This window comes from Candoia aspera, chromosome 8, assembly GCF_035149785.1.
Source record: "Candoia aspera isolate rCanAsp1 chromosome 8, rCanAsp1.hap2, whole genome shotgun sequence".
Taxonomy (NCBI): Eukaryota; Metazoa; Chordata; class Lepidosauria; order Squamata; family Boidae; genus Candoia; species Candoia aspera.
Window position 1 is genome coordinate 37614435 of NC_086160.1, and position 12655 is coordinate 37627089.

General features: G+C 34.5%; 1 protein-coding gene across 3 annotated transcripts in view; it reads left to right on the forward strand.

Annotated features, from left to right (window-relative positions):
• The window catches only part of LRBA (LPS responsive beige-like anchor protein), a 409112-nt gene that overhangs the window by 351007 nt on the left and 45450 nt on the right, over positions 1-12655 (forward strand). The window lies entirely within an intron of this gene.

The window sequence follows — 12655 nt, forward strand, 5'->3', positions numbered from 1 at the left end:
ATTAGTTCAAAAAAAGATTGAGGTAATTTCCCTTGTTTACTTTTAATTTGTTTTTCTCATTTTCTATCAATAGTTGGCATGGTGACCCCATTCCAATCTCCCATCATAAGTCAGCTGTTGTATGAGAAGGCTGATAATTCATTTAATGAATCCTTATAGAATTTGTTTTGATTGTCATTAGGAGCATATAGTCCCACTATTATCATTTTGGATTCTTGTCACTCTGTTTCAATTGCAACATATCTACCATTTGCATCAATAATTAGTACCTTGGGTTTTAGATACGGCTTCACATATAGCACAATTCCATTTATTTTTTTTCATTTGCAGCTATATATTCATTTCCTAGATTTTTATTTAACAAATATTTAACATCTTTTTTCCTAATATGTGTTTCTTGGATACAAATTACATCTTGTTTTAATTTGTTCAAATAATGGAAGATTTTTTTCCTTTTTGCTGGAGCATTGGCACCATTAATGTTCCAGGATATACACTTTAATTCATTCATTTGTAAGGAAATCCTCAAATTCTTTAGAGTTTGTTGCTACTTCCTCTTCTTTTCTTTCTCTCCTATCTTTAACTTGCTCTATATCTTTTTTATATTTCTTTAAGAATTCCTTGGCTTTTTGAATTGAGTTAAGTTTGTGTCTACCTCGCTGAAAGTTAAGACTAACTCCCTCTAACCTCTCCCATCTAAAGGGAATTTTATTTCTTTTATTTCTTCATCTGTGAGGAAGGTATAATCTTTCCTTTTTTTTAGAATTCTTAGTGGAATTTCTTTTAATACTATAATATCCTCCCCCTCGATGTTAATTTTTTTATCAAAGTATGCCTGCAATATCAGATCTCTCATCTTTTTTCTTGAAAATTCAATTATTATATCTCTAGGCTTCTGATGAATGCTAGTGTACTTGGAATTAACCCAAAATATTTTGTTCTATATCTTCTTCCATTTTCTCTTCTTCCCAACCAATAAAGCTTGCTAACATTTGAACTATTATTTATTTAATTTCATCTTCCTTTCTTTTCTAATACACCTCTGAGTCTAAGACAGTATTCTTTCTCTTTTGGCTCCAATAAAGCTAATCTGTCTAATTCACTGTCTCTTTCATTTTCTAGTTTATCAGCTCTGTCACTGACCTTTTGTACTTCTGCTTTTATTCTTTTATCCATCTTTTCTAATTTATGATCTAGTCTCTTCTCAAAACCACCTAGTTTTTCTTCCAACAGGTGTGTTACATTTTCGGTGATACTTTGAGTTGTCTTCGCTGTAAAATCTTCAAGCATGGCTTTTAGCCATTCTCCTTCCCCCATCTCTTATCCCCTCCTAATCTGTTTCCGTGTATTCATTTTTTGGTGTAACTTAAGTAGTTAGTTAAATAGTTTTAGAGTACGTCACAATTTGGTAGGCACAAGGCAAAACAAATATATATGAAAAGTCGTGCAAATATGGCCGTTCAAAATAATTAAATAAGTCCCATTCTCAGAAGTATCTTGAAATAGTAATTGTCTCACTGAATTCTTTAGTTATGGCAACCTTCATCATTTGGGAAAAAACCCAACAACATGTATAGCTATGATGATAAAACTCGTATTATTTACTTATTATTTAGTGATAATAGTGCAGTACATTTTGGGCAGATTGCACTCGTATTAACAGGCCAATTTAATTAATAATAATGCATTAACTAACTAACTTAATTATTTATAAATAATAATTGACATGAGCTTGAACCAGGAATATCTGGTTTGGTTCACAGCTCAGCAATGATTCAAAGATGTCATAAGGTAAACTACAATATTTTGCACATGTAAGTAAGTACCATTTTCTTGTACCCTATTAAGTACCAATCTATTTTACTGAATTTCCTTAAGGATCACTAAGAATGCATTTGAGGTACATCTATGAACATCTTGGGGAAATCCTTAGAGTATTGTTTTTTTGTTATTTTCATGTGACCATATAAAGATGTCCTTCAGAAAATGAGGCACTGATTTATCAAGCCCATTATTATTTGTCCTGATACAGCCTTCTCAAATTTGCAAGTGGAGAATGAATAATGAATATCTTCATTACAGTCTTTGACCAGGCTCTACAATAAAAGAAAATAGTTTAATCTAACAATTTGTTGTCAGGAAAAAGAAAAACAATAAAACATTGAAACAATATGTCTAATTAAACGTTTTGCGGAATTGTATAACTTGATAAAAATATTTGGCCACCTGGTATGTGAGTGCAGAGTCAGCATCCCTTAAAAAGAAAGCTGCGGGTTAAACCGCTGAGCTGCCGAGCTTGCCAATCAGAAGGTCGGTGGTTCGAATCTGCATGACAGGGTGAGCTCCCGTTGCTAGTCCCAGCTCCTGCCAACCTAGCAGTTCGAAAACATGCCAATGTGAGTAGATTAATAGGTACTGCTTCGGCAGGCAGGTAACGGCGTTCCGTGTAGTCATGCCGGCCACATGACCACGGAAGTGTCTACGGACAAACGCCGGCTCTTCGGCTTTGAAACGGAGATGAGCACCGCCCCCTAGAGTCGGACACGACTGGACTTCATGTCAAGGGAAACCTTTACCTTTACCTTATCAGTATGACCCTCAAATTTAGAGATGATTGGGGAGATTGCTTCTCGGACTTTTGGCTAAAATCAAGTGTATCAAGTGGAGATCATATGGTACCTAATTATAATATTAATGCAAAATAGGAATTTGGGCATAGCAGATAAGCCAGAAGTTGATCCATATCCAAGGAAAGAAAGAAAAATCTGATGCATAGAAATATACATAATTTGAAATAAATGTTCAGGTAAAACATTCTCTTTTAAGAGAAATAAACTAAAATTATTATGCAAATATAGCTTTATATAATTAATCAGTGTTGTATAAATATGGTTACATAAAGTGTCCCCACAAGTTAACTATATGTCTTACAAGAGCATGGAAAGCAAAAGATTAATTAAATCCAAATTCAGGTTTTATATGTTTTAGGCAGTTTAATACTACTTTCTCAAAAAAAAAAAAAAATCCTTCAAAAGCAGCTTCAAATAAATTATTAAAATATATAATTGATAATATAAACATCTTTAGAAATAGGATAGAATAGTTATAACCGGAACAAATATTTCATAAAATCCTTGCCAAAAAGGATGTTTGTTTGCGGGGGAAATATCCTATTTCACACTGGTCACTAACGTGGGTATCTGCTCCCTGTGAGACAATGTGAATTTGGGCTTTTGGAATATTTCTCTTCAGTGATTTGATTTCTCTTTAGCAAATCTTTCGCAGAAAGCAAAACCTGGGAAAGCAGGGCAAAGCTGAAATGATGTGTAGCTGTGCAGCTGAAGGTAGAACGGTACCCTAGAGAAAAGCTTGCAGTCGGAAGATCCTTGGAAATTGTCAGATGTCTAACTTGTTTAATCTTCTTTACTGTTTTGCTCCTTTTGATCTCAGAGTTGATAAGAAGCATCCAAAGTAGCACAGTAGAGGGGGAAAAAACAGATTTAAGTAGGAATGAATGAATAAAACAGTCTTAAATCCATGCCTGTGCATTTCATTCCTAAATCTATGTCATCCTCATACTTGAACACATGTTACCTAAAATACAATGTGCACAAATGTGTATGCATTTTATATATGCTTTCAGTGTGAATAGAACATACAGTTTTAATATGAATGTCGTCATAAAACAGTACTTTTATTTGTTATATTGTTTTGAACTGTTTTTAAAATTGCAGATCACCCAGAGTCATTATGAAGTAAGGTGGCCTTAGAAATGTAATAATTAAATAAATAAAAATACATATTTGTCTTCCAGAATGCACAAAACATAGACCCAAAAAGCCCTCAATCATTCCTGTTTTGAATGTATGTTCATAAAGGTTTATTTACTTCCAGCGTAATTCCTCTGAAGGCTAGAGAGATTAAGAAGATGCATAAGGCAATTTCATCATGTAGTGCTGGTAGAGATTCTAACTATAAATAAATATCTACTGTGAATATTAAATATTCATGGGGAAATAATTAGGGTGCAAATTTGTGACACTTTGATCCTATTTTGAAACAAGCATATTTTCCATCTTCTATAAGCTACTGGTTTTCTAGAGCTTTTCAGTAAAATAAGCACAGGGGTCAGTCATCCTGTAATACTTTTTCTTTTACATTCCACAGGAAAGATGAACTTGTTAGTAAATAGCAGCACATTGTAGGTCTGATTTGAATACTTATCAAATACCATTGGTATTATGGGACACATTAATTATTGTAATAATAACTCTGAAACTGTTGTCCTTGTTGCTTTTCTTCCAAATATTTTTTGCTTCCGAATATACTCAATATCTCCAAAACAAAGGGAGTATTTTAAGAGTTAATTTCTTACTAGGAAGAAAGGAAGTCTGGTAGCTATTGAAGAGACTAGACCTAATGGTACACACAAATAATTTGTCAGTCTTCGTAATCATGAATGGTTTTCTGCAAAGTAGCTGTTCTTGCTTTGTTTGAACAGGCTAAACTTTTCTGTTTTGGACTTTAAATCTTAGAAGGGAATGTGATCCACATATTTAATCAAAATCATTTAATTCAAAGCATATTCTGATTGGAACCAAACTGACATGGAAAAAAAAAACTCCAGAGGTTTGTTTTTAAGTTGAAATATATATTTTTTAATCATATATTTAATAGGACAATTTGAAACAGTTCTAATTGGTCTGGAAATAAATGTCTTAATCATTGTAAATTACCAAGGTCATACATCAGTGTTAAGGAAACATTACTGCTAGTGTTTGAAATCCAGCACATGCAAGGATAACTGTCTGCTTGATTTTAAAATGTTGTTTGTTGCATGAAGTATCAAGTGATTGTTGAACTTACAAATTCATAAATAAGGTTTATGCAGAAGTTTAGCATATGAAATTAATTGTTCAGCTTATTTTCTTTTAGAGGTTTTTTTGTTTATAGTAAACTTAGTAGCTTTGAACTAATTTTATTTTTATCTTGCCATCTTGGGCCATCTTAAGCCATAGAATAAATCCCTAATAAATATGGAGAACCATTTAATTCCATTAGTATGTGTCCAGTAGAGAAAGTTACTCATTTTTAACAATTATGGTTGATTTTTGCTTATTTAATATGTTTCAAGGAATAAGTGGGAATTCAGACATTTTAATTTAAGGCTCATATTTTAAAAATGAGGCAAAATGAGAATTGCTCATTTCCAAAGAATTTTAGACTTAAGCTGTTTTTTAACAAAGAAAGCCCTGCAAAACAGTTATTTTTGATTGCCATGAAATATATGAAGTCTTAGACATATACAAGGCAGAAAGAAAAAACTGGATTGCTAAATATCAATCATAATTTTATTATTACAGAAATTTAATTTTTTAAAAGACATACTGTTAACTTTTTGGAACACTTTATGAAACCATATTTATACAACACTGATTAGTTATAAATGTATGTTTGCATGATATTTTTTAGTTAACTGCTGTCAAAAGAGGAGATTGTGGCTATTTTGTTGCATTTTAGGAGCTTCAGTGGCACCCAATCAAATTGCATTAATGTTAAAAGATTTGTGAGCATTTTAAAATTTTCTCCTACAGCCTTAATACAAAAATGACTCTGGAACATTTTAATTTTGGGACCCATTAAAGGAAAGTTGCTAATAGATGTTTGACGTCTGTATATTGCACTTTTTAGCATATCTCAAGTGTTTTGGTCTTGGTCTAATAGGTCTCATAAAAAAAAAAAAGATATCAGCCCCAAGACAGTTTGTCAAAGCTAATATGAGTCCCATAGGACTGAATTGACAATTTGTGTGTGATTTTCCAGGACATTCCTCTCATGGTCTTCTCTGATTCTTAACAATTGGACATTACTCTCTGATTTATTTTACAATAACTCAGTACAGATGAATATTGTTGTACAATGTTGGATGTTGGAGTTTTTTATTTTTATTTCTTATCTTTCTCAGAACATATACAGGGTGTAAATGATGTAACCTGTCTAGTGTGGGAGAAGTAAGACTTGATTAGCTAGGTTTAAGAGGAGCAAGGGAATGGGGGATAGTATGCTTTAGTTGCACACCACCTTCAACTATGGCTTTAATGAGCATTGTCTGTTTCAGGAGCATCGTCTGATCTTAACTGTTCTGAATTCTTAATTTTAAGAAAAAATTAAGTTTTATGAGGTACAAAACAAAGCTTGGTAGCTTAATGTATGTAGAAAGAATTTTCTACATCTAATACTTTACACACAATAACATTATATATTTCATTTTAACTTTATATTAGTTTTTATAATGCAATGTCTGATATTTAACTGGATTGTATATATGTTGTAACAACCCCCATGCTACTTTGAAAGAGTCCTTATTTGATATTCTTATTTACATGTTCTACAGCTAATTTTTAACATACTGTACATATAATTCTTAAGCAAACTCTATGAAAGATAAAAAAAAATAATCTATGGTCCCCCAAGTGGGGGAGATGGGCGGTAATAAAAATATGACCAACAAACAAACAAATAAATAAATAAAATGAAGGATTTATTTTTAAAAAAATTAAAGCCCTCCACCCCTGAGTATTACTGTTGTATTTAGTAACTTTCTTTAGCAATCACAATGACATGCTGGAAACTACCTATGACATCTATAAACAATGGTAAAAATGTGAAATATTCCTTGACACAGTAAAACGGAAGTAAGTTTTGGGGCTTTCATGTTGCCATTTTTCTGTGTTTATAGGCTTTGGCAGTATTTTTTCTATACATGTTTTCAAAGCTTGTGAGTAAAGCATTGTTTTCAATAAGACTTTAAAGGGGCCTGTATAGAATTGTGTTGTCAGTTTATTTTGCTTTAAGTTCCATTGTTATGCTGCTTGTATTTTATTATTTATTTAACAATATTTATATGCCTTCTTAATCCATATTGACTGTGGGGTAGCATACCATAGTTCAAGATATAATACATTAAAAACAGAATTAAAAATAATAACACTCAACCAACTGTGATGGGCCCAAACTTGCTGGTTGTACACTTTGCTTCTTAAAAGCAAAAGTGTGGGGGCCACATGTACTTCTGGGAGTAAGGTGCTCCAAAAAATGGGGGCCATCACTGAGAAGGCCTTTTGCCTAGTCCACATCCCATGGACCTTGTCATAAGGCAATGTTCAACAACTCCTCCCTATATATTGAGACTCCCCCAGGAGTTTCACGTAGATGTTAATTAACATGGAGGGGAAAACCCAACCCTGACGAACCTCACACTGGATCTCCCTATGGCTTAATTGCTGCCCCCCCAAGTTCACTGACTGGTACCTCAGCTCAGGTATAAACAGAAGCACCAAGGAATGGTGCCCTTAACTGTCAAAGATCACAGACAGTGCATAAAAATACCACGGTTGATGGTATCAAATGCTGCTAAGATTCTAATAAGACAAAGTAGGTTGAATTCCCACTGTCTCAGTCTGAGCACGGGTCATTTACCAGAGCAACAAAATCCAATTTCAGTCCCATGACTGGGCCTGAATCCTGAACAAAAAGGATGCATGTAATCTGTTTCCTTTAGAGTCCCCTATATATTATTTGCCACCACCTTATCAACAACCTTTCCTAGAAAAGGAAGACTGGAGTCTGGGAAGGAATTATCACACATTGGCCAGATATAGGGAGAGCTTCTTTAGGAAAGGGTATACCACCATTTCATCAAGGCAGATGGCAACACAGCCTCCTCCACTGAAGTGCTGACAATCTCTCAGACACACCTGCTTATGCCTTGGCCTGTACCCCAAACGAACCAGGAAGGGTATCAATAAAGACTGCAGCTGATGCCATTGAGACTACTGAAGACCCTATCTACTTCCATTATTATGAAAGCAATAATAATAATAATAATAATAATAATAATAATAATGACACTAATTCAGTTTTGAATGAGTATTGAAAATTGGTGTTTGTTCCCCTTGCAAGGATTCATTAAATATACATAATTTTAGATGACTGCAAAACAATGATACAATTGTTATTCAGATTTCCTGGCTTTATAAAGTTTACTATGACAATTTAATGCATACTGATGTTCCCACTAGGATTTTATAACAGGCCAGTTTGTGAGTGGTTTGCAGGCAGATATGAAAATAATTTGTTTTCTTCATTTCTCCTTTTTTTTTAACAAAATGGATATAAGATGAATGCTGAAGCAATGTTTCTGGCAACATTAATTTATATGATTGTCACTGATGATAACATTTTATGGAATGTTATAGCCAAATGGACTACTCTGGAGAAACACAGAGTTTTTACAGCTTTTAACGTATTAAGCAATTTGAAACTCATTAATATTTAATTAAATTGGCAGATGTGTGTGTGTGTGTGTGTAATATTTTATGAAGTTTTTTTTAAAGTGCCAGCTATAATATTGCTCTCATGAAATGAGCAGCTTTCCTGATAGATGCTGAATATGTATTTCAAGATTTTCCTATATGCTTTTTCTGTTGGGGGTGGGATGTGGGGTGGATAGAGGAATGACTTAATATATTGTCACCTATTATAAAAGATGTACGTAGCAATTTACTAACTGAGCTTCTAAATGAAAAAAATGATATGAACATGAAGATATGGATACGCCTTTTCCTGATTGAAAGTTGTAATTAAGTGAATAGAAGAAAATTAACTGAAATTAGCTGTCAGAAAATCACATTTAAATGACTGATGAGTTGCTCAGGCAGTAAACATTTAAATGATATAAATTGCCATTTAAGTGTATGGTTTAATGTTTGTCATGCATTAACATGACACGAGATTGCAGTGACAATCAAGCAGCTTGCTCTAATTTGAACATATTTAGAGCTTTTGTGTGGAGTGCACCACACAAATTAAGACAATTGCTGTTTTTTATGTGTCAATATAAATGTTTCTTCAGGCATCAGTTAATGAAACTAACCAATCATTTCTGTATGCATATTGCAGAGTGGCTTCTCAGGGCCTGAGCAAATTTCCCAGTTTAAATAGGACATTTCTTTGAAAAGGAAACCTTGCTTAATTTCTGTAATTATAAAACTGTCCTGTTTCTTCGCATTATTTCATCTACACTTCTCAAATCCAAAGGGAAATGCAATTTTCCATTAAAGATCCATGCATCATTCTACTGATTTTGTTGCCTTTTCCTCAGCCAGTTCAGAATATGGTCTATTATTGCGTATACACTAATGTTTGAGCAGGAGAGTTCACAATATTTGATTATCATCTTTCCATCCCATATGAGCCTGATTAACCATGTTTGTAAAATGAATTATTCTCTGCTTTATCTCAAGAGATCTTTCATTCAGAGACTATCCAGTAGAAAGAAATGTGTATCTGCAGTGTCGTCTGTTGAAATTAGAAGGAAATGCGTACAGGCATAGGAACCAGTTCAGCCCAGTATATTTTATATCTGATGCAAAAAAAAAAAGAAGAAGAAAACATACCCCCTATTTTATGTGTACAAACCATCAAGTCTGGCAGTTGATCTTCATTCATCATTAGCAAAAAGAAAGCATCCATCACCATAATTAAAGCAGCAAGATGGCTTACAGTTGGTAAGAACAGGCTGTATTGTAGCCCATTCTGCTATCTGACTACTATGAATTGATCCTCAACCTAATTACTTAAGTGTGCGAAGTTTTACTTCTCTCTGACAGATCCAGCATCTCTGAACCTTTGCAAGATAGTTAAATCTCTGTTACCTGATTCTGTGGATTTTTCCATGTGACCTAAGATACTTTGTATAGTCAGGGATTGTGTTTTGTAAAGACATTTTAACAAGTAAAAACAATACATTTCCATATTCTATCTCTGCAGCATGCTTTTACCCTCTCCCTTATATATAGCCTTCAACAATATTTTGCCCTCCAGATATTTTAAATTACAAAATACTTGATTATTGGCTATTCTGGCTGGAGCCAGAATTGTAGTCTAAAATATATTGATCTATGTTCAGAAACAACAGTGCATGCTGGATGACCATGTGACCTGAATTTTAATCTTTAGACAAATTCAGTGGATAGCTTTACCTAATTTGTACTTAAGCTGTGTTCTGTGAAATATTCTTAAGGTATCTGTAAAATAAAACTGCATAGCTGCTTTGGAAGCTTCTCTTGGGTATCTTTGCAGGGATGAACATGCACTGCTACTTCACCAGTCAAGCCAAGAACATCTTCAAGCAGCTGCACAAGCCTGACTGCTTTAACAGTTGGAAAAAAAGTGCTTGGTACACAGTCCTTCAAGTTCCGAAGCACCTCTTCTGAAAGATTTGCACATGCCTATGTTAATCAATGGAAGTATGGTTGCTTAATTATATGAAGGACGGTTAAGTCTTAATCTCAAGTAGTTAAGTCTCAATCTCTCCCTGATGTCTTTAGATTCACTTTGAACTTCTCATTGCCTTGCACTAAAGAACTTTGCCAACTTGAATAAGATGGCTTTAGAAAAGGCTTAGGAACAGGAGATTTTATTGCTGATATATTCTAGATAACTGAGAAAGCCAAGAAATATCCAAAAGAAGTCAGTATGTGCTTCATTGATAATAGAGTGGCCTTCAGTTGTGTCCATCATGTCAAACTGTGGAATATGCTTAGAAAAATTGGGAGCCCAAAACATCTAGTTGTCTTAAAATAAAACTTATACACAGGCCAGAGAACACAGTACAGAGAAAACAAAGTGAAACAGGGTGTCTCCAGATTGGCAAAGGAGCGAGACAAGGCTGTATTATTTTCTCTTATTTATTCAACCTATATGCTGAATATACTATATATTAAGGGAAGCTGGATTGGAAGAAGATGAGCATGGTTTTAAAACTGGAGGAAGAAACATCAATAACTTGTGTTATGCTGATGACTCTGCTCTGATAGCCAAAAATGCAAAGGATCTGCAAGCTCTAGTAATAAAGTCAAAGAGCACAGAGAAAAAATTGGACTAAAATTAAATATAAAGAAGATCAAACTAATGACATCAGGTACAACAACTAGCCTTACAATTGACAGTGAAGATACTGAAGTGGTAGAAAGCTTCTGCCTTAAGCATTTAAGATATCAAGCAATCAAGAAATATACTGCAAACTAGTACTTGGTAAATTAACCATGAAGGCCTTGGAAAAGATACTCAGATATGTAAAAGGTAAAGGTTTCCCTTGACATTAAGTCCGGTCATGTCCGACTCTAGGGGGTGGTGCTCATCTCCATTTCAAAGCCAAAGAGCTGGCATTTGTCCATAGACAGTTCTGTGGTCATGTGGCCGGCATGACTACACAGAATGCCATTACCTGCCCACCAAAGCGGTACTTATTAATCTACTCACATTTGCATGTTTTCGAACTGCTAGGTTGGCAGGAGCTGGGACTAGCAATGGGAGCTCTCCCCGTCACGCGGATTCGAACCGTCAACCTTCCGATCAGCAAGCTCAGCAGCTCAGCGGTTTAACTTGCAACGCCACCATGTCCCTCCATGTTGTGTATATACCTACAAAAATCAGAATAGTGTATGCAATGGTATTCCCTGTGAAATTCTATGGAAGTTAGCAAGAATATTGATGCTTTTGAACTTTGGTTTGGAGAAAGACTTGTACAAACAAATAAAACAAAACAGAAAACAAATTAATAGATCGTTGAACAAATCAAACCCAGAGTTCTCACTTGAGGCATAAATGACCAGACTCAAATTATCCTACTTCAGGCATATTATGGAAAGACCTAGCTCTCTGGAGAAGGCTCTAATGCTGAGAAAGGTGGAAGGAAAGAGAAGAGGATGACCAGCAGCACACTGGATGGACTCAGTTACAGAGGTGATGGATGCATCATTGGAAGACCCGAAATACCACCTTAGGGACAGATTGTCATGGTTAAAATCTATGTAGTTGCTTAGAGTTGTCACTGACCTGAAGGCACATAATCAATCAATCAAAGAACTTGGAAGAATGCAGAAATTATTTGCATAAACATTTGTTATATGTATCTTTGTAGTAAATAAAGAGGATGGTCTTTTAGGGCTGGTTTGCACAGAAATCACTTCATGAGAACCATTGATACCTATGGGTGAGTGGAAGTTATTGCGGTATAAAAGGTTGTTTGAAACTCTAGCATACCTGTTGCATTCATTGCATATTACAGAGGAAAGTGCAGCTGACACAAGTTTATATGTATATTCCAGAAAACTACACTTTTGGCTGATCTGCTATTAGTACAATTTACCAATTGCTTTCTAGTTATTTATGTGATTTTGTCAAAATTCAGGATACAAGTAATAAATTACAAGTTGTGACACTGTTGTGTTACAGTCAACGAATAGATTGCATCATTTTAGGATGGTGGCTTCCTCTAGTGTTTCATGTTGTCATATTCTGGTCTTTCTTCGATAGGGAAAAAAAAAGAGAAAATGACACTGCATAAGTTATGAGGCTGCAGCATTTTTTTCTTCAGCTGTATGGTATTTTTTTCTTTCCCAAGCTGGTACCCTACAGATGTGGTGAGATACAGGTCCCAGAATATCTAGCTAGCACAACTGAAGGGCACAAGATTGGGATGATTGCTATAGTCTCTCCTGTCCTTCCCTATTATGGTCAGATTACACTATGGTTGCTCAGCCATGGTGAATTAATTGTGCATGGTACAACCTTGAATACTTCTTTTCTT